This window comes from Hippopotamus amphibius, chromosome 1, assembly GCF_030028045.1.
Source record: "Hippopotamus amphibius kiboko isolate mHipAmp2 chromosome 1, mHipAmp2.hap2, whole genome shotgun sequence".
In the NCBI taxonomy this organism is placed as follows: Eukaryota; Metazoa; Chordata; class Mammalia; order Artiodactyla; family Hippopotamidae; genus Hippopotamus; species Hippopotamus amphibius.
The window spans coordinates 37,932,410-37,951,831 of NC_080186.1; the positions used below are offsets into that span (position 1 = coordinate 37,932,410).

The following is a 19,422-nucleotide window of genomic DNA, read 5'->3' on the forward strand; positions in this document are numbered from 1 at the left end:
GGCGGTGCCAAGGCCCAGAGATAGCCAGGCCCAGACCCCATGTCTGGAGAATGCCAAGTGCCTCCTGCATCATCACTACCAAAGAGAGCTGAAAGGGAAGGTCAGACTTGGGAGAAATTTTCAGCTTAGGGACCTTTTCAGGCCAGAGACTTCCCTGGTAAACACGGTGGAGGGTTCCAACAGGCTCTGTCTTCAACATTGTTTCTTCTCCAGAACCTTTCTGTGCTCTTCCTCAAGGCAGAAGGTAATTACCAGCTAACTAGCCTGGGCTCTCTCTAGACAGGGTAGATTAGTTGTCTCTCTTTTAAATTATTATTTTTCTATTCTTTAATAGTTGAGCCATGCTACTCCCATCATCTATTGATATTAGGCCCCTTTTTGTTTTCTTTTTTTGAAAAAAAAAGAGATGAACTTTATTTTTAGATAGGAATACAGTATTTTAAAGATATCAAATTTTCCTCTACTAAAACGTAAATTTAAGTTATTCTCAACTAAAATACTAACTGTATATTTTTGAAATGTGACAAGATAATACTAAGTTTACCTGGAATAAAATAAACTTGAAAATAACTGTAAAATTCTGAAAGTAAATAGTTATGGAGGTTAATTATTCTTATATATTAAAATACAATTTTATAATAATTGGTATTGTAGGCCAATTATTTTTGTTTGATTTTCTTCTTATAATCCCTGATCCCTATTCTCATTCCTCTCCCTGACCCAGACACACACTTTAATGTGTTCAGTATGTATGTGGATATGTATGTACCTTTGAAAATATAAATAATTATGTGCTTATGTGTTTTAATATATATAAATGGTATACTTTTACAGTAAGCCAGCCTTTATAATGAATTGCCCCATATTACAGTGATTTAACACAATAAAGATTTATTTTTCACTTACACAGGAGCACAGGTATTCTTGGTTGGACGGCTCTCCTTTACTGCCCATTTCAGGTCCTAGGCTCCTTCCATTTTCATGTGATGATAGCCTGATCCTGCATCGTAAAATTTACTGTCAGCTTTTCACCAAATTGTTTTACCATTCAGTAATGACCATTTTATGAACTGGTTATTTCATTAGCAGTTACGAAATGATGATTTTCTAATACTATTATTTTTTTCTTGTATTAGCTCTAATTTTGTACAGAAAAACCTTTTCACATCCTCTAGGACCATCTGGTTGCCCTGAAATAAACTTCATGCCAGAATGGCAAAATAAATGCTTAAATCTTTTCCCTTACTTATCCCTTTCAAAATAATGAGTTGATGTCCTAGCAACTTTGTATTAAATGATTTTTGTTTTGCTTTCTCTTTAAATTATTGTTGTGAACTTATAGTTTTTATATATTTAATGTCTTTTAATCATCTGTAGTTATTTTTGTTTTATATTATAAAAAATCTGGAGTGTAAACAACAGTAGAGAAAGTAGTGTATGAATTTCCACATATCCATCACCCAGCTTCAATAATGATTAACTCTGGCCAATCTTGGTTTATTTATTCCCTCAACTACTCTCCCCCTAACCAAGATTATTTTGAAGCAGAACTAGATATGATTCCAATTCATTTGTAAAGTTTTAGTATGTACCTCTAAAAGATAAGGACTTTTATTACCATTATTGCACCTAAAATTAATAATTCCTCAATATAATAAAATATAACTGTTCAATTTTCTGATAAACTTTTTTTTTTAAGTTTTAGTGTCAGGGTTATGCTGGCCTCTTAAAAGAAGTTAGGAAGTGTTTCCTCCTTTGTTTTCTGAAAGCATTTGTGTAAGATTGCTAGCATTATTCAGTATTTGATAGAATTCATCTGTGAAATAATCTGGGCTTGGAGTTTTTGATAACAAATTCAATTTCTTCGATACATATAGAGTTATTCCAGCTTTAAACTTCATTTTGAATTAGTTTTGGTAAGTTGTGTTTTTCAGAGAACTTGTTTCACTTGGTGTACCCCCCCCAAAAAAAAAAATTAAAAAAAAAAACAAACTTGTTTCAATTAAGTTATTGAATTTATTGGCATAAAGTTGTTCATAACACTGCCTTGTTATTCTTTTAAAAATTATTCACTGTAAAATAAAGCACAAGTGTGGAAAACACACAAAACAAATGTAAGGCTTAATGAATTATTCTAAGGCAAACATTCCTATAACCACTGCCATATCAAGAACTAGAACCCATCCAGAAGTCCTGTCTGTCTGCCCCATCCCAATTATAAATTCACTTCCTCTGGCCATAAGCAACTATTTCCTGACTACAATATTCACGTCTTTGTATCTTTTTTATAGTTTTATCATGCAAATGTACATCCATAGATACTATAGTCTTGTCCATTTGAAAACATTTGATGTCTTTTTTTTATTGGAGTATAGTTGATTTACAATGTTGTATTAGTTTCAGATGTACAGCAAAGTGATTCAGTTATACATATACATATATTCATTCTTTTTCAGATTCTTTTCTCATATAGATTATCACAGAATATTGAGTAGAGTTCCCTATGCTATACAATATTGTCCTTGTTGGTTATCTATCTTATATATAGTAGTGTGTGTTATGTTAATCCCAAGCTCCTGATTTATCCCTCCCCCAAAGGTTTCCCCTTTGGTAGCCATAAATTTATTTTTGATATTTGTAAGTCTGTTTCTGTTTTGTACATAAGTTCATTTGTGTCATTTAAAAAAAAATTAGATTCCACATATGAGAAATATATGCTATTTGTCTTTCCTTGTCTGACTTACTTCACTTAGTACATTTGATGCCTTTTAAAACCTTTTAATCTAAAGTACCCCCTTCATCGCTTTCTTAATTCCTCACAATTTATTTGTTGAACAACTTGTGCCATTTGACGTGTAGAGTTTACCACAGTCTGGATTTTGCTGATTACATACTCATAATGCAGTTCTGAATGTTCTTTTGTCTTTAACATTTCCTGCAAAATGGTACCTGGATCCACAGGCTGAATCAGACTCAGATTTGATCACTTTGGCGAGACTCTAAGAGACATATAAATGCAGTCCCTGTGCTTATGATTTTTTTTCAGGTGTTGATGTTTATTGCCTGTAGCCATTAATTCACTGAGGACTACAAAATGGTGCCACTAATTCTATAATTTTGTTTATTCATTAAAATACTTTCATAAAGAGCAACATCCTCTTATGTACTCTTTGATTTCTGAGTGTACAGTTCACATAGGGAAGGCAGAATCAATGTTTGATTCTTGACTCACCAGCTTGGAAGATAATGAATTGAATGCTTATCATCCTCCAAAGTTGACCACTTTTAAAAATGTCATTGTGAAAAATATATATATCATTATGAACCGGTGGATTTATATAGATTTGATGGGTTTCAATCAATTAGAATGTTGTCATTATGGGCAAAGTGCCCCAACTTTGGCCAGGGAAGTCTCATGAAGGTGGCGCCTTAGTTTTTTTGACATGACTCTAGTAATCTTTAATAGCTTTCCTTAATGTTTGGTTTGACAGAATATTCCTGGGTCGTCTTGTACACGTCTTGCCCCAGACTGGAATCAACCATTTCTCTAAGAAGCCTTCAGTGTTTGCGAGTGAGAAATTAAATTTCAAGGCCGCAGCTAGGCCTTTTCAGTGGACAGAACTATAGATTCAGTGGATAGACTATATATATAGTACACATACATACACACACAAATAATTCATGAGTACATAGTGATACTTTCAATTCAAATCAGAGATTCAAGAACTTTTACTTAAAAAAAAAAAAAAAGAACTTTTACTTACTGTCTTCTCTAGCTCCTTTTTTCCATACCAAGAATTCTAGTTTTCAAGGCTACAGGAGGGAATTTCCTGGTGGCCCATTGGTTAGGGCTCTGTGCTGTCACTGCCGAAATCCCTGGTCGAGGAACTAAAATCCCACAAGCCACGTGGCACAGCCAAAAAAAAAGAAAAAGGGACACAGGAGATGATAGAATATTCCATAATTACTCATTTCTTTTATCTCATACACAAAGCACTCTCCCTACCACCAATATGATTACTGAAAACATTAAAAAAGTGTTTTGCAAATGCACTTGCCATTCTTCACCTCATTAAACAACTTTGTAGTGAATCTACATTGTCAGGGCATATAGTCAAGATATGCTTCTTATAAGTAGTATTCACCTCCAGTCCTTAGGTCATTCTACTTATTTTGGTTGTCCGAAGCTGGTTTCTAGTAGATTCCCCAGGAAAAGCACTTTGCAAAAGTATTCTCTGAGATCTTACATGTTGATAAGTTTGTGCCCTTTGTACTCATAAAGTCTGTTTTGCTAGGTTCACACTTTACTTTCTTGAGTCTTTTAAACATGTTACTTCATAAAGTATTTGAAAAATCTAATGATAACCTAATCTTCCCTTCTGTCTTGTGTGTATACTTTTTAAATTTTTATTGAAAAAAAAATTTTAATTAATTAATTAATTTATTGGCTGTGTTGGGTCTTTGTTGCTGCACATGGGCTTTCTCTAGTTGTAGAGAGGGGGGCTACTCTTTGTTGTGGTGCACAGGCTTCCTAATGCGGTGGCTTCTCTTGTTGCAGAGCAGGGCTCTAGGTGCACGGGCTTCAGTAGTTGTGGCACACAGGCTCAATAGTTGTGGCTCGAGGCTCTAGAGTGCAGGCTCAGTAGTTGTGGCGCACGGACTTAGTAGCTCCGTGGCATGTGGGATCTTACCTGACCAGGGCTCAAAATCGTGTCCCCTGCATTGGCAGGCGGATTCTTTTAACCACTGAGCCACCAGGGAATCCCTGTGTACTTTTTTTTTTTAGATGCCCAAAGAATTTTTTTCTTTAAAGGTCAGTCATTTTATTAGAATGTCTTGGTGCTGGTCATTTTGGCACTATATTCTCAGCTTTGCAGTATGATCTCAAATGTGTAGCATCAACTTTTTCTTTATGTTACGAAAATTTTCTTCAATAGTTTTCAGTGTTTGTTCTGTTCCCTTGTTTTGGTTTTCTTCTTCAGGGACTCTGTCTGTCTGTCTATCTATCTACCTATTTTTTAATCTTCTTTGACTATTTTCAATATTTGTCATTGTCTTTCAAATCTTTTTTACCTCTTTCTAAATTTCTTTTTGATTTAAAAACTTTTTCTTTTCCCTTTTATTTAAGGCTTTATCCATTGTGTTTATTTGCTCTTGTGTACTTTCTAGTTTGGTCTTCATTTCTAAAATGATTTTTTCTTTCATTTCTAATTCTTTCCTGAGTTCTGTCACCTCATTTCCTAGTTTTTCTTTTTCTTTTTTTAATTAGATGAAAGATTTTATTTCTCGACATTTTTAAAAGGACCTGATATAGAGCAAGTATTATTTTCCAAACTTATTTGAGCACACAGTTATATTAATACATCACAAATAATGTGATAATATATCACAGATAAATGGAGGAATAAATGAGAACTCATGTGTAAGAACTAGGGAAAGGTGTTTAAGGAGATGAATTTTCAAGAGTGTGACCACCAGTAGCTTCAACTAAATCATGCCTTAAACTTGACCAGTTGATTGGAATCCCCTGGCTTAGATAATAACTGATTTTTTTTTTGCTTGAGTCCAGTATAGGGAGCCCATAAGCAGATGCCAATATATCTTAGGAATGTACAGTTTGGTGCTGAAAAGGTACACATACATTTGAAAACAAAAATACATCATCTGAATGAGATGGGGGTTAAGTTTGGAAAGAATTTCTCAGTGAGACCTGATTTGTGTGTTTGGTTAGGTACAATTGGCCAAGAGTGTAGGAATGTTTTAGGTTATATAAAATGGCCTTGGAAGCAGGCAGGAATGGTGAGATTTAAAAAAAAAAAAAAAAAAAAAAAAAAAAAGCTTATCGGTTTGCTTAACATGGGGCCACCAAAGTAAAGACATTTTAAGATTGAAGGAAGGTCTGATTTTCGCTGGGATTTAGATTTGACAGGAAAGACACTAGGACCACTGTCAATTTTTTAGTATGCTGGATGAGGCAAGAGATTCAGGTTAAAGAATTTGAATGTTATTTGCCTGAGATAGGGCTGAGTTTTTCCAACTGGGATGCATGCTGTTCTTTCATATATCATTTTCTTACTGTCTCTTAGTTTGCTTTCAGATAGTAGGTTGCAGTTTTGATCTGTTTTGTGGCACATCTTTGTGATGTGCTTTCACTGTGTATAGTAATGTTATTCTTATAGTTTTTTATAACTTTATATGGGATTTGACCTTGATCTTTCCTTTTGTGTGAAATTAGTTTTCTTGAACTTAAAAAACAAGTCAGGGTTCAGAAAAGCTTTTATAACTGCACAGATCTCCATCTTCTGTTATTTTGTCTGGCTTGCTTCCTGGGATTGCCTGGCTCTGTTCCCCTCCTCTATGTTGGTATCCATCTTCTCTTTCTTCGTCTCTGTTATCCCTATCCTATTATATTTTTATTCCACGTCCAGCAGTTTCTCCTCAGGGGTTACTAGAAGGAACTCTTGGTGAGCTGGTTTTGACAGTTCATAGGCGCCAGACCTGCTCCAGCCCCTTAGTGCTTTTCGCTGTGGGCCCCTTGCACTCACCTGCTATTTTAGACCGCGGATCCCTCCTAAGTTTCATTTACTCTTCTCATTGGCCTTTCTTGATTCCAGTGAGCACCTCTTGACTCTTTGGGGGTTCTCCTGTTCTTATTCTCTCAGATACCATCCCTCTGGTTCCTTCTTTCTCCTGCACAGATGCTAAACCCATGTAGGTCTGGTGGCTGTTGGTGGTTTGTCCCCACATGCTTGTAATTTGGGGTTGTGGAGAAAATTGTCACCAAATTTTGCTGTAAATGTTGCCTGCGTTTTTAAAAATTTGAGTCTCCAGTTGCCATGTCAGTTTTCATGTGGGGATCTGAAGAGACTGAAAAACTATGTGCCATCATAACCATCATCTTCCAAGAATTCCCTTACTTTTATCCTTTGATGTCTGTAGGATCTGTAGTGACATCTTCTCTTTCATTCCTGATATGTATAATTTCTGATGCTCCATTTTATTTTTGATTAATAGACTCTTGCTCAGAATTTATACATTTTATTAATCTTTTTAAAGAACCAAATTTTGGCCTTATTAATTTTCTCTATTATTTGTTTCCTATTTCATCACATTTTACTTTAATCTTTATTATGTTTTTCTTCTGCTTTTGGTTTAATTTGCTTATTTTTCTCTAGCTTCTTGGGTGGAAACTTAGATCCCTGATTTTAAGCCTTTTTCTTTTTCTTTTTTTTAATAATATAAGCTGTTGGGACTTCCCTGGTGGCACAGTGGTTAAGAATCCCCCTGCCAGTGCAGGGGACATGGGTTCAATTCCTGGTCCGGGAAGATCCCACATGCCATGGAGCAACTAAGCCTGTGTGCTACAACTATTGAGCCTACGCTCTAGAGCCTGCAAGCCGCAACTATTGAAGCCAATGTGCGCCTAGAGCCTGTGCTCTGCAACAAGGGAAGCCACCACAATGAGAAGCCTGTGCGCACCACAACAAAGAGTAGTCCTGGCTCTCTGCAACTAGAGAAAGCCAATGCACAGCAACAAAGACCCAACACAGCCAATAAAAATAAATTTATAACTTGGTGTACCCCCCCCAAAATAAGAAATAAATAAAATTAAAAAAAAATTATAAAAAAAATAATATTAAGCTGTACATTTCTAAGCATTGCTTTACTACATCTCATACATTTTTTTTCTTTTATTTTTAAAAGCTCTTTATTGGAATATAATTGCTTTACACTTTTGTACCAGTTTTTGAGGTACACCAAAGTGAATCAGCTGTACTTAGACATATATCCCCATATCCCCTCCCTCCCGCGACTCCCTCCCACTCTCCCTGTCTCTTGCTGCTTAATATTTTTTCTTTAATTGTCGTTAGTTTGATTAATATGTGCCTCGGTGTATTTCTCCTTGGGTTTATTCTGTATGGGACTCTCTGCACTTCTTGGACTTGATTAATTATTTCCTTTTCCATGTTGGGGAAATTTTCTACTACAACCTCTACAAATATTTTCTCAGACCCTTTCTTTTTTTCTTCTTCTTCTGGGATGCCTGTGATTCGAATGTTGGTACGCTTAATGTTGTCACCAAGGTCTCTGAGACTGTCTTCCATTCTTTCTATTCTTTTTTCTTTTTCCTGCTCTGTGGCAGTTATTTCCCCCATTCTATCTTCCAACTCACCTATTCGTTCTTCTGCCTCAGTTATTCTGCTGTTTATAGCATCTAGTGTATTTTTAATTTTGGTTATTTTGTTATCTATTACTGTTGTTTGCTCTTTAGTTCTTCTGAGTCCTTATTAACTGTTTCTTGTTTTTTCTCTATTTTGTTATCGAGATTTTGGATCATCTTTACTATCATTGCTCTGAATTCTTTTTTAGGCAGTTTTCCTATTTCCTCTTCATTTATTTGGTCTTTTGTATTTTTACCTTGTTCCTTCATCTGTGACATATTTTTTTGTTGTCTCATCTTCCCCCTACTTTGGATGGGCAAGATTGTGTTCCAGTCCCACTGGGTGTTTGGCCTAAGGTTTCAAGCACTGGAATTTGTAGACTGCTGAGTATAGCTGGGTCTTGGTGTTGAGGGAGATCTCACTCTGATGCATATTCCCTGGGAACTGGGTTTGCCTGTTAGTCCAATGTTTTGGACTCAGAGCTCCCACCTCAGGAGCTCAGGCCTGACCCTGGGCTTGTGAATCAATATCTCACAAGCTGTGTGGAGCAGGAAAATGAAAAAAATTAAAAAAAAAAAAGTAGGAGAACAGCAGAACAATAGCAAGATAAAAAAATATAACAGGAAACTAACAGATGTGTTAGAAAAATTTAAAAAAAAATATGGAGCAACAACTGGAAGGTAAAACAACTGCAATAGCCTAATTGAGGAGGTGGGAAGAAAAAAAAGGGGAAAAAAAGCCAGAAAAGGCCTTGGTTGTGGGGGCGGGGCTTAGACAAGGCTGGGGGGGGGGGAGGTTAGGCAATGGGCAGGGCCTACGCTTAGAAAAGGCCCTGGGGGTGGTGGGGAATGGGGCTTAGGCCCAATGAAGCAGAGGGGCCCAGGAATGCCTCTTGGTCCTGGGGGCAAAGGACCAGGTCAAGGTACCCAGTAGGCTCCCTGGGCCTAAGTTGGTGGGAGAAATGCTAGGCACCTCCCCTAGTCCTCCAATCTCGGAGGGTCCCTCCCCCTTGGGTTCTCTTCTTCCTCACCCCCTCTCTCCTATTCCCCTAGGACCCTCACAGCTGCAGGGGGCACTGGAAGGCAGGAAACCAGACTCTGATGCCCAACAGGCTTCCCAGGGCCAACTGGGCTAGGGTAACACCTGTGGCACTTCCCCAGATCTCCCAGTCTCGTAGGGTCCCTGTCTGCCTCTGTTCCTCTCCCCTGTCCCCCACTCTCCTAGGTCCCAAGCAGCTGGAGGGGGCCCTGGAGTGTGAAAGACCAGGTCTGTGAGCCTAGCAGGCTTCCCAGAGCTAGTGGGCAGGGGAAATACCATCCCCATCTCCCTTGATCCTCCAATCCCAGAAGGCCCCTTCCCCTGCCTGCCTCTCCTCTTCTCCCCTGCCTTCCTTCTACACCCCTATGACCAGTGACACCTAGAGGGGCCCCTGGAGGACCAAAGACCAGGCCTGGGGGCGCAACAGGCCTCCTGGTGCCAAGTGGGTAGGGAGATTTCCTGCAGTGTCTCCCCTGATCCTCCGGTCCTGCAAGGTCCCCACCACCGCTGTCTGCCTCTCTTCCTCTTCTCTCCTCCCTCCCTCCCACGCCTGTACGACCCACTCAGCCGAGACCCAGGGACCAGACTCGGGAGCCCAGCAGGCCCACCGGGCCCAAGTGGGCAGGGGAAAGGTCCTCTGCACCTCCCCTGGTCCTCTGCTCCTGGAATGTCCCACCACCAGTCTGCCTCTCTTCCTCTTCCCCTTCCCCTGCCACGCTCCAATGTCCCTGGGACCAATGCGTCTGGGAGGGGACCCTGGAGAGTTGGAGACCAGGCCCGGGAGTCCAGCAGGCTTCCCGGGCCAGTGGGCAGCAGAAATGCCTTCTGCTCCTCCCCCGATCCTCTGATCCCAGAGGGTCCCTCCCTCCTTCTGCCTCTCTTCTTTTCCCCCCACCACTTCCCTCCTGTACTTCTAGGACCAACGGCCAGGAGGAGCCTTAGAAGGTGGAGGACCCACCCAGAAGAAATACCTGGCGGTGCCTCCCCTATTCTGACCTGGAGAGATCCCTTCCCACCCCCATTGTCTGCCTCTCTCCTTCCCCCCCTCCCCCCCCACGCCCCCAGGACCCTCGAGCCAGAGGGGGGCCTGAAGAGTGAAGGACCAGGCCCAGGAGCCCAGTCGGCCTCCCTGGCCAAGAGGGCAGATGAAATGCCCTCTCACCTCCCCGTCCCCCAATCTCAAAGCCCCCTCCCCCACCTGTCCACCTCTCCACCTCCTCAACCCTCTTCCCTCCTTCCCACACCCCCAGGACCCAGGCAGCCCGGAGGGGGCCCTGGAGGGTGGAGGACCCCACTGGGGAGCCCAGCAGGCCTCCTGGCCTCCTGGGCAGGAGAAACCCAGTTGTGTTTTCCCGATCTCCCCAGCCCCCAATGGTCCCTCCAGGCGGGAACCTCCCCCTTCACCCAGCCTCCCCCCAGGGGTGCTGGTCCCTCTGGCTTCCCCTTCCCCGCCCCCCTGACTTCCCCCAGGTCCTACACGGTTGCTCCAGAGTTCCTGCAGTCTGCTTGTGCCTTAGGTCCCTGGCCGGCCTCCAGCAACTGATCTATTTGTGGGGAGATGAGATCTCCATGTCTTCCCATGCTGCCATCTTGCCTCTGCCCCCCATCTCATACATTTTTCATATGTTGTATTTTATTATTATTCAGTTAAAATTGTTTTATGATTTCCTTTGCTATTTCCTCTTTGGCCCAGAAGTTAATTAGAAGTATATTGCTTAACTACCAAATATTTGGGGCTTTTTAGAAAGCCATTTTTATTGTTCTCAAATTAAATTCCAGATAATACACTCTGTATGAGTTCAGTTTTTTAAAAAGTATTGAGACTTGTTTTATGGCCTGAAGGTGGCCTATCTAGGTGAATGTTTCATGTCCTCTTGAAAATAACACGCATTCTGCAGTCGGTAGGTATAATGTTCTATAAATGTCAATTAGGTTAAGGTGGATGATAGTATTGATCAAGTCTTCTATCTCCTTGGTGAATTCTTGTCCACTTTTTCTACCAACAGATAAGACAAATGGAAAACAAATAGCAAATGGCAGTTGTAAGTCCAAACTTCTCAATAATTACATTAAATGTAAGTGGACTAAACACTGCAATGAAAAAACAGAGACTGTCTAGTTTGAATAAAAAAGCAAGATCCAACTATTGCTCTTACAAGAGATGTACTTAAATACAAAGATAAAAATAAGTTGAAAGTAAAATGTTGGGAAAAATATAGCATGCAAACACTGATCCAAGGAATGTTGGAAATTAATATCAGGCAAAATAAACTTCAAGAAAATGAGTATTACCAGAGAAAAAGAGGGACATCTTATTTTTTATTTGAAAAAATATATTTATTTATTTATTTATTTGGCTGTACCAGGTCTTAGTTGCAGCACGTGGGATCTTAGTTGTGGCACGTGGGACCTTAGTTGCTCCATGCAGGATATTTAGTTGTGGCATGCAGGATCTTTAGTTGAGGCATGCAGATCTAGTTCCTTGAACAGGGATCGAACTGGGGCCCCCTGCTTTGGGAGTGTGGAGTCTTAACGACTGGACCACCAGGGAAGTCCCAAAGAGGGACATTTTATAATGATAAAAGGATTAATATATGGAGGCAAAAAATTTTAATGTGTGTGTACCTAGCTAATAAAAAAGAGCTTTCAAATTACATGAAGAAAAAATTGGCAGAACTAAATGGGAAAAAAAACCAAGTCCACAATCACAGTTAGAGATTTTAACAACTGGTGATAGAACAAGTATTGTACTATTTCACATAAAATATAGGAATCTTGCAACAGTATAGTTCCATTTTCCCCCTTTGGCCCAATCCTTTGAGCTACTGTTGTCAGATGTGCTTTACCTACGTATGTTATAAATCCTAGAATATAGTTTATAATGTTTGTTTTAACATGTCATATGCATTTTAAAGAGATTAAGAGAAGAAAAAACAAAATTTTAAGCCAGACTTTTATAATAACCCACAGTATTAGTTTCCTGTGGCCACTGTAACAAATTACCAAATTTAGTGGTGTAAAACAACATGAATTTATTACCAAATTTAGTGGTGTAAAACAACACAAACTTATTACCTTACAGTTTTGGAGGTCAGAGGTCTGAAATGGGTCTCATTAGACTAAAGTCAAAGTGCCAGAAGGGTTGAATTCTTTTCTGGAGCCTCTAGGGGAGACTGTTTCCTTGCCTTTTCCAGCTTCTAGAGGCCATCTGTTCTCTGACACTGACACTTTTGCCTCCCTCCTCCACTTGTGATTATAGTGGGTCACATGATCCAGGAAAATCTCTCCATCTCAAGGTCAGCTGATTAGCAACCTTAATTCTTCTTTACCATGTAATCTATCATATTCATAGATTCTGGAGTTTAGGTCAGGGACATCTTTGATGGGCCATTATTCTACCCACCACACGGACATATTTATTATTTCTGGTGATCTCCCTTCCTGTGAATCATTTGGTGATTTTTTCCTTTAGCCTGAAGAACTTTGCTTAGCATTTCTTGTGGTACAGATCTGGTGGTGATGACTCTCTATTTTTATTGATCTGAAATTGTCTTTATTTTGCTTTTTTTACATTAAAATAAACTTTATTGAGGTATAATTTGCATATAAGAAAATGGGCCCATTTTAAATTACAGTTTGATGAGTTTTGAAAACGTATAGACTCATGTAATCATCATTACAATCAATACATAGAACATTTTCAGCTCCTCAAAAATTTATCTCATGTCCCTTTGCAGCCAGTCTCTCTACTACCCTAGCCCCAAGCAACCATAGCTCTGCTTTGTATAAATAAAGATTAGTATTTTCTTGTTTTAGAATTTCATGTGAGTAGGATAATACATGTACTTTTTTATGTGTGGGCTTTTTTTGTTCAGCATCATGTTTTTCAGGTTCATACATATTTTATGTATCAGAAGTTTGTTACCTGTGGTTGCTGAGTAGTATATTCCATTGTATGAATATACCACAATTTGTTAATCCATTCACCTATTGATGGACATTTGCGTTGTTTTCAGTTTGGGGCTCTTATGAATTAAGATTCTGTGAACATTCATATACAAGGTTTTTTGTGAACATATTATTTCTCAAATAAAAGCTCTCTTGGATAAATACAGGAGTGGAATGGATGGGTCATATGGTAAATATGATTTTATAAGGAAATACCAACACTTTTCTGAAAATGTTTATACCATTTCATACTCCAACAATGTATCAATATATGAGTGCCAGTTGCTCTACATCCCCACCAACACTTAATATATTGCCAGTCTTTTTAATTTTAGCTATTTTAGTAGCTATCTAGTAGTATTTCATTTGCATATATTTTATTTATGTCTTTGAAACTATTAATAACTGCTTCATTAAAATTCTTGTCTGCTAATTTTAACATCTGTGTCATCTTGGGGGAGGATTTTATTGACTGACTTATGAGTAACATTTCCTGTTTCTTCACTTGCCCACTATTTTTTGTTAGGTACTGGACATTAAAAGTGATACATTCCAGGATTCTAGATTGTTATGTTCCTTTGAAGAATGGTTTTTGTTCTTGCAGGAAGCTAACTTGGTTAGACTTCAACTCCAAATTCTCTCTCCAGCAGGCAAAAGCTGAAATCCTCACCCAGTTCTTTCACCTTCTAGCTGCTGCTTTTTTTTTTTTTTAAACTGGGCTGCCTGGTGTTAACCCTATGCATGTGTAGGTTAGCAGTCAAACAAGGACTGGGGAGGATTATTTTATGCAAATATTGGGGATCCCCTGCCCCACTCTTCTCCCCTTTCCAGGATTTCTCCTCTAACTTTGGTCGTTCTGCCAGCCCCAAACTCTAATCTCTGACACCTCAAGGCTTGACTCCACACTGAGCACCCCAGGGCCCCCTTGAGCTACTACAGCACCCCCTTTGTCACAAGTAGTAGAACTCCCTGTTTTTTTTTGGCACACGGGCTTAGTTGCTCCGTGGCATGTGGGATCTTCCTGGAGCTGAGGGATCGAACCCGTGACCTCTGCATTGTCAGGCGGATTCTTAACCACTGCGCCACCTAGGAAGCCCGAACTCCCTGTTTTTCAATGGGCACATGGCCATCTGGAATAAAGACTATATTTCCCAGCTTCAGCATTTATATGTGGCTGAGATAATGTAATATAGGTTTTTCAGGTTGGGTTCTTTGGAGTCAGAAGCTGAGATGGAATTTGGGGTGCTAGCTACTCATTACAAATGAACAGCTGTGAGAAGAAGGGTGTAGAAGCAGGATTGGGCAGAGAAAGAAGTCAAATTGTGAAGCCCCAGGCAACTCAGTGGGGAGCTCTGTATCACTTATTGCCTGTCAGAGTGTACCTTGTTGGGCCAAAATGGTTGGGCCCACTCTCTCAGTCACCTGATGCAAGCTACTCTGGGATAGGTATGACCCCAAGTAAAGAGGCTCTATGCAGCATGAAGGAGCCAATTGCCAGAGGCTGTTTGATAACCACATTCCCTACGGATGAGCAGTGTGTTATGGTTCTCCAAAGAAACAGAACCAATAGAATATATATGAGGGTGGGTCAAAAATTATCCACACTCCAGTTATACTGAAACTTCTGTTGGCTGCACTGTCTTATCAGTGCTTCCTGTTCAAGGCTACTGTCTCCCCAGTCACTACTGTGCAGGTGTGAACAGGTTACATTAGTTCATTTGTAACTGCGGTGCAAGCAAAAATGGATGCCCCACTTGTGATTTGCACGAAATAAAAGCAGTGTGCAGTGATTCATTTTTTGTGGTCTGAGGGTGTGCATGTCTTCACACTTCTGCCCACACTGTCAGCACTCTGAAAAAACTTCATTTTGAGGTGTGAAAGCATCCTCCCTATAGTCCTGATCTTGCTTCATTGGACTTTCACCTGTTTGGTCCCCTAAAAGCAGCCCTATGAGGATGAAGATTCACTTCTGATGAAGAAGTGAATACAGCAGTGCACTCGTAGCTCACAGCTCAGCCTAAAATATTTTTAAATGAGGGAATACAAAAGCTTGTTGACAGATGGACAAAATGTATTATTAAAAAGCAGGAGATTGGACTTCCTAGGTGGCGCAGTGGTAAAGAATCCGCCTGCCAATGCAGGGGACACGGGTTCGAGCCCTGCCCTGGGAAGATTCCACATGCCATGGAGCAACTAAGCCCGTGTGCCACAACTATTGAGCCTGTGCTCTAGAGCCCATGAGCCACGACTACTGAGCCCATGTGCCACAACTATTGAAGCCCATGCGCCTAGAGCCCGAGCTCCACAACAAGAGAAACCACTACAATGAGGAGCCTGCGCACCACAATGAAGAGTAGCCCCCACTCGCAGCAACTAGAGAAAGCCCGTGTGCAGCAACGAAGACCCAATGTAGCCAATAAATAAATAAATTAATTAAAAAAAAAAAAAAAAAAGCAGGAGATTATGTTGAAAAATGATGTATCTGTATTTTCCAAAAGTTAATTAAAATAAATTCTACAGCCAGAGTGCAGATAATTCTTGACTCACTCTCGTGTATACACACAGAGAGAGTGAGAGAGTTATAAGGAATTGGCTCACCCTATTATGGAGGCTGACAAATCCCATGATCTGCAGGATGAACTGGCAAACTGGAGACCCAGGAGAGCCAATGGTGTAGTTCCAATCTGAAGGCTGGCAGGCTCAAGACCCAGGAAGATCTGATGTTTCAGTTTGAGTCTGAAGGCAGGAAAAAACAGATGTCCCAGTTTGAAGGCAGTCAGGCAGAATGAATTCTCCCTTATTCAGGGGAGGATCTGCCTTTTGGTTCTAGTCGGGTCTTCAACTGATTGGATGAGGCCCTCCCACATTAGGGAGGGCAATCTGCTTTATTCAATCAACTGATTTGAATGTTAATCACATCCAAAACACCCTCATAGATACACTTGGGATGTCTGACTAAATATCCGGGCACCCTGTGGTCTAGTCAGGTTGACACATAAAATTAACCATCACAGGCAGCAAGTCATTTCTTATATCATCCCCATGTCTACCTTGAGGGGCAAGACCCAGGCCTCCTTAAAGGATGAAAAGGCAATCCTTTGTCCCTTCCTCTTTCTTGTTTGTTTAAATGCCAGGCAGAATATCTGGAAATTTAGCAGCCAATTTTGACTGTGATGTGGAAGTCACATGCTAAAGATGGGGTAGAAGAAAGAAGCTGCTGAGCCCCTGACAACTTTGTAAAACCCATACTACCAGCCTTGAATTGCCTGTCTCTGGCCTTTTCTGTGAGGGAAAAATAAACTTATCTTTTGTAAGCTACTGTGATTTTGGATTTTCTATAACTTATGGCCAAACAAAATTGTAATTACTATAGCTCCTTTCTCCCTGAGAGACTAGAATTTATTTATATATTCATAAATAAGGTAGGTTATACTATCCATGAAGACAAGAGACTGTATCTCACTCAGTACTCTTTCCCCAGTGCCTGACATCCGAGTGCCTGGCACATGACAATGGTAGTGACCACATCTGTCATTTTTATGTGTATCAGGCATTGTCCTAAGTGCTTCATATACATAACTCATGTAATTATGAGTTATAGGTATGAGGTGGCTATTACTACTCCATTACTATGTTAATTTAGGTTCAGAGAGGTTAAGGAACATAATATATGCCAAGGATATATAGGTAATAAGTGAACAGCTGGGATCTGAAACCAGGAAGTCTAGCTTTTTTTTTTTTTTTTTTTGTGCCCATGCTGCGCTGCATGTGGTATGTGGGATCTTAGTTCCCCAACCAGGGATCAAACCCACAGCCCCTGCATTGGAAGCACTGAGTCTTAACCACTGGACCACCAGGGAAGTCCCCAGGCAGTCTAGTACTCCATCCTGCCTCTCACAGATGCCTGTTTAGTGAGCAGGTATTCAATAAATACTTGTGAAATGAATGGAAATCCCCAGGCTTCCACACCTGTGGCCTGAAGGGAGCTGAAGCCCTATGTGGGGCTAGAGAGGATGGAAGCCCAATCATTTCTAGTATCTGGGGCTGCCTAGAGGGGTCTCAGCAGCCGGGCTGCCCCTACTCTGTGCTGGGACACGTCACTGAGTGAAAGAGGTGCACTGGTCTCTTTCTGAGCTTCATAAAATAAGGATAACAATACCTACCAATAGGGTTTTCTTTTTTTTCTTTTCTTTTTTAATTCATCACATTGTCCACGGTTTACTTGAGAAAACTGAGACTATTGAGTTAACAGTACTTAAAGGAATTACATTTCTACGCAGAAACCCATGATAAATTATTGCTTTTAAGGAATGAAGCAATAAGTACTCATTATTTGATTTTTTAATACAGTAGAATTTTAGCACAAACATAATTACTTTTTTAAAACATGTCTATCTATGGTTTGTCGAATATTTTTTACAGATTACTTTGGAATTTTTTTTAAAAACCTGAAAAAAAATTAATCTGAATATATGTTTATAATTTAAAGTCTTCTTAACTACTTTATATATGATGGGGTGAACTTTTTTCATCAAAAGAAGCATTACCATTGCAAAATTTTAAATGGGCATGACTCCTTATTCTAGATATGATTTTTCTTACTATCTTTGATAACAAAAAATTTGTAGTGTTAGAATGAGTTCTTTAAATTGTGGTTTAATTGTTAAAATAGAAGGCATATGCTTTCATTATTTTCTTAACAGTTATTCATCTGACAAATCGCTACGTTTGTCTTGGTGGACGTGATGCCTACCACTAGGGTTTTTGTAAGAATAAAATAATATGCAGGAAGTGCTTGGAGAAGTGCCAGGCACGTGGTAAATGCTGACAAAAAGTCAGCTAAGAGCATTATTATGATTTTAACGTAATCCTGGTTATTAGTTCATCTTTTTGTTTTTTAAAATGGCTTTATCGGGATATAATTCATATAACGAACAATTCACTTGTTCAGAGTGAACAAGCCAATGGTTTTTAGTACATTCCTGGAGTTGGGCACCGTCATCACAATCAATCTCAGAACACTTTCATCACCTCAACATGAACCCAGTATTCACAAGCAGTCCTACTTTTCCCCACCTCCCTCCTAACCCCTGGCAACCACTAATCTACCTTCTGTCTCCATAGATTTGCCTATTCTGGTTATTTCACATACAGGGAAATCACAAAATGTGCATCTTTTGTGTCTGGCTTCTTTCACTTAGCATAATGTTTTTAAGGTTCATCCACATTGTAACATGCATCACTACTTCATTTCTTTTTACTGCTGAATACTATTCCATTGTATTTTATTCATCCATTCATCGGTTGATGGACATTTGGCGTGAATTCAACTTTAATCCTCACAATAGCCTTGTGAGGCTGGTTGCCCAGGAATTACCATTATTTCTGTTTCATAGAGGAGGAAGCTGAGGCCCAGAAAGAGAAAATGATGTGCCCAAGGTGACACATTAAGTTATAGGCAGTTTTCTGACTACCTGTTAGTTTCCAATAGCCCATAGATGCAACGAAGAAGCACAGGTTTGTGGCTTATGTATGTATATGGATGTACCAGGCTTTTCAGAGCGGAAGGAGAGAGATCACAGTCCAGCAGTTCTGGCTAGGCTCTGGTCCCCTGGCTCAGGGTGACAGTGGGAGGCAGGACCCGCCATCAGGCTTCCTTTCTGGGTCCAGGGCAGATAGGAAGCCCTTCAAGAATCCAGGTTACACTTGGCTGCCTCATTGCCAGATTTTATCTCCCAGAGCCTCTACTGGAGATCAGTCACACAAGATAAGAGAATGGGGATAGAATATGGAGGAGACAAAGCAGGCTGAGATCATTAGCTCAACAGGAAGTCTTTCCCCTATGTGACCACACCCTACTCTTCAGTCTCCTGCTTCTCACCAAGGTCATGCATCCCAGCTTTCAGTCATATCAAGTGCTGCCAGGACACACACATTCTGCTCTTTCACACACCTGTGTTTTAACACTCTGCTCCTTCTCTCTGAGACTCTGCCTTCTGGCAGTTGTATTAATTAATTATTCCTTTTTTTTTTTTTTAACAATCTAGCTCGAACATCATTTAAAAGTAATAATAATAGGAACTTCTGCTACTGGGAATATGGGAATAGATGTATTTTTCCCTATTTCTCCCACTAAGTACAACTAAAAATTCTGCACTTATTATATATAAAACAAAAACATGGAGACTCTGAAAGATGGAGAGAGGAGAGACTGGCTAGGGACCTCAGGACCTGAGGAATGACATGGTGGTGAATTCCGGGAGTTTTCTTAAAG

The 19,422-nt window shown here is 40.0% G+C and overlaps 1 long non-coding RNA gene across 2 annotated transcripts in view; it reads right to left on the reverse strand.

Moving 5' to 3' along the window:
* Positions 1-885: 885 nt before the first annotated feature.
* The window catches only part of LOC130836979 (uncharacterized), a 31,917-nt gene continuing 13,380 nt past the window's right edge, over positions 886-19,422 (reverse strand). For both annotated transcript variants that reach the window (XR_009049242.1, XR_009049241.1), the window contains 3 exons: positions 15,747-15,884; positions 3,765-3,888; positions 886-1,000 (listed from right to left, as the gene is read on the reverse strand). This is a non-coding gene — a long non-coding RNA (uncharacterized LOC130836979). The remainder of the gene's footprint in view (positions 1,001-3,764; positions 3,889-15,746; positions 15,885-19,422) is intronic.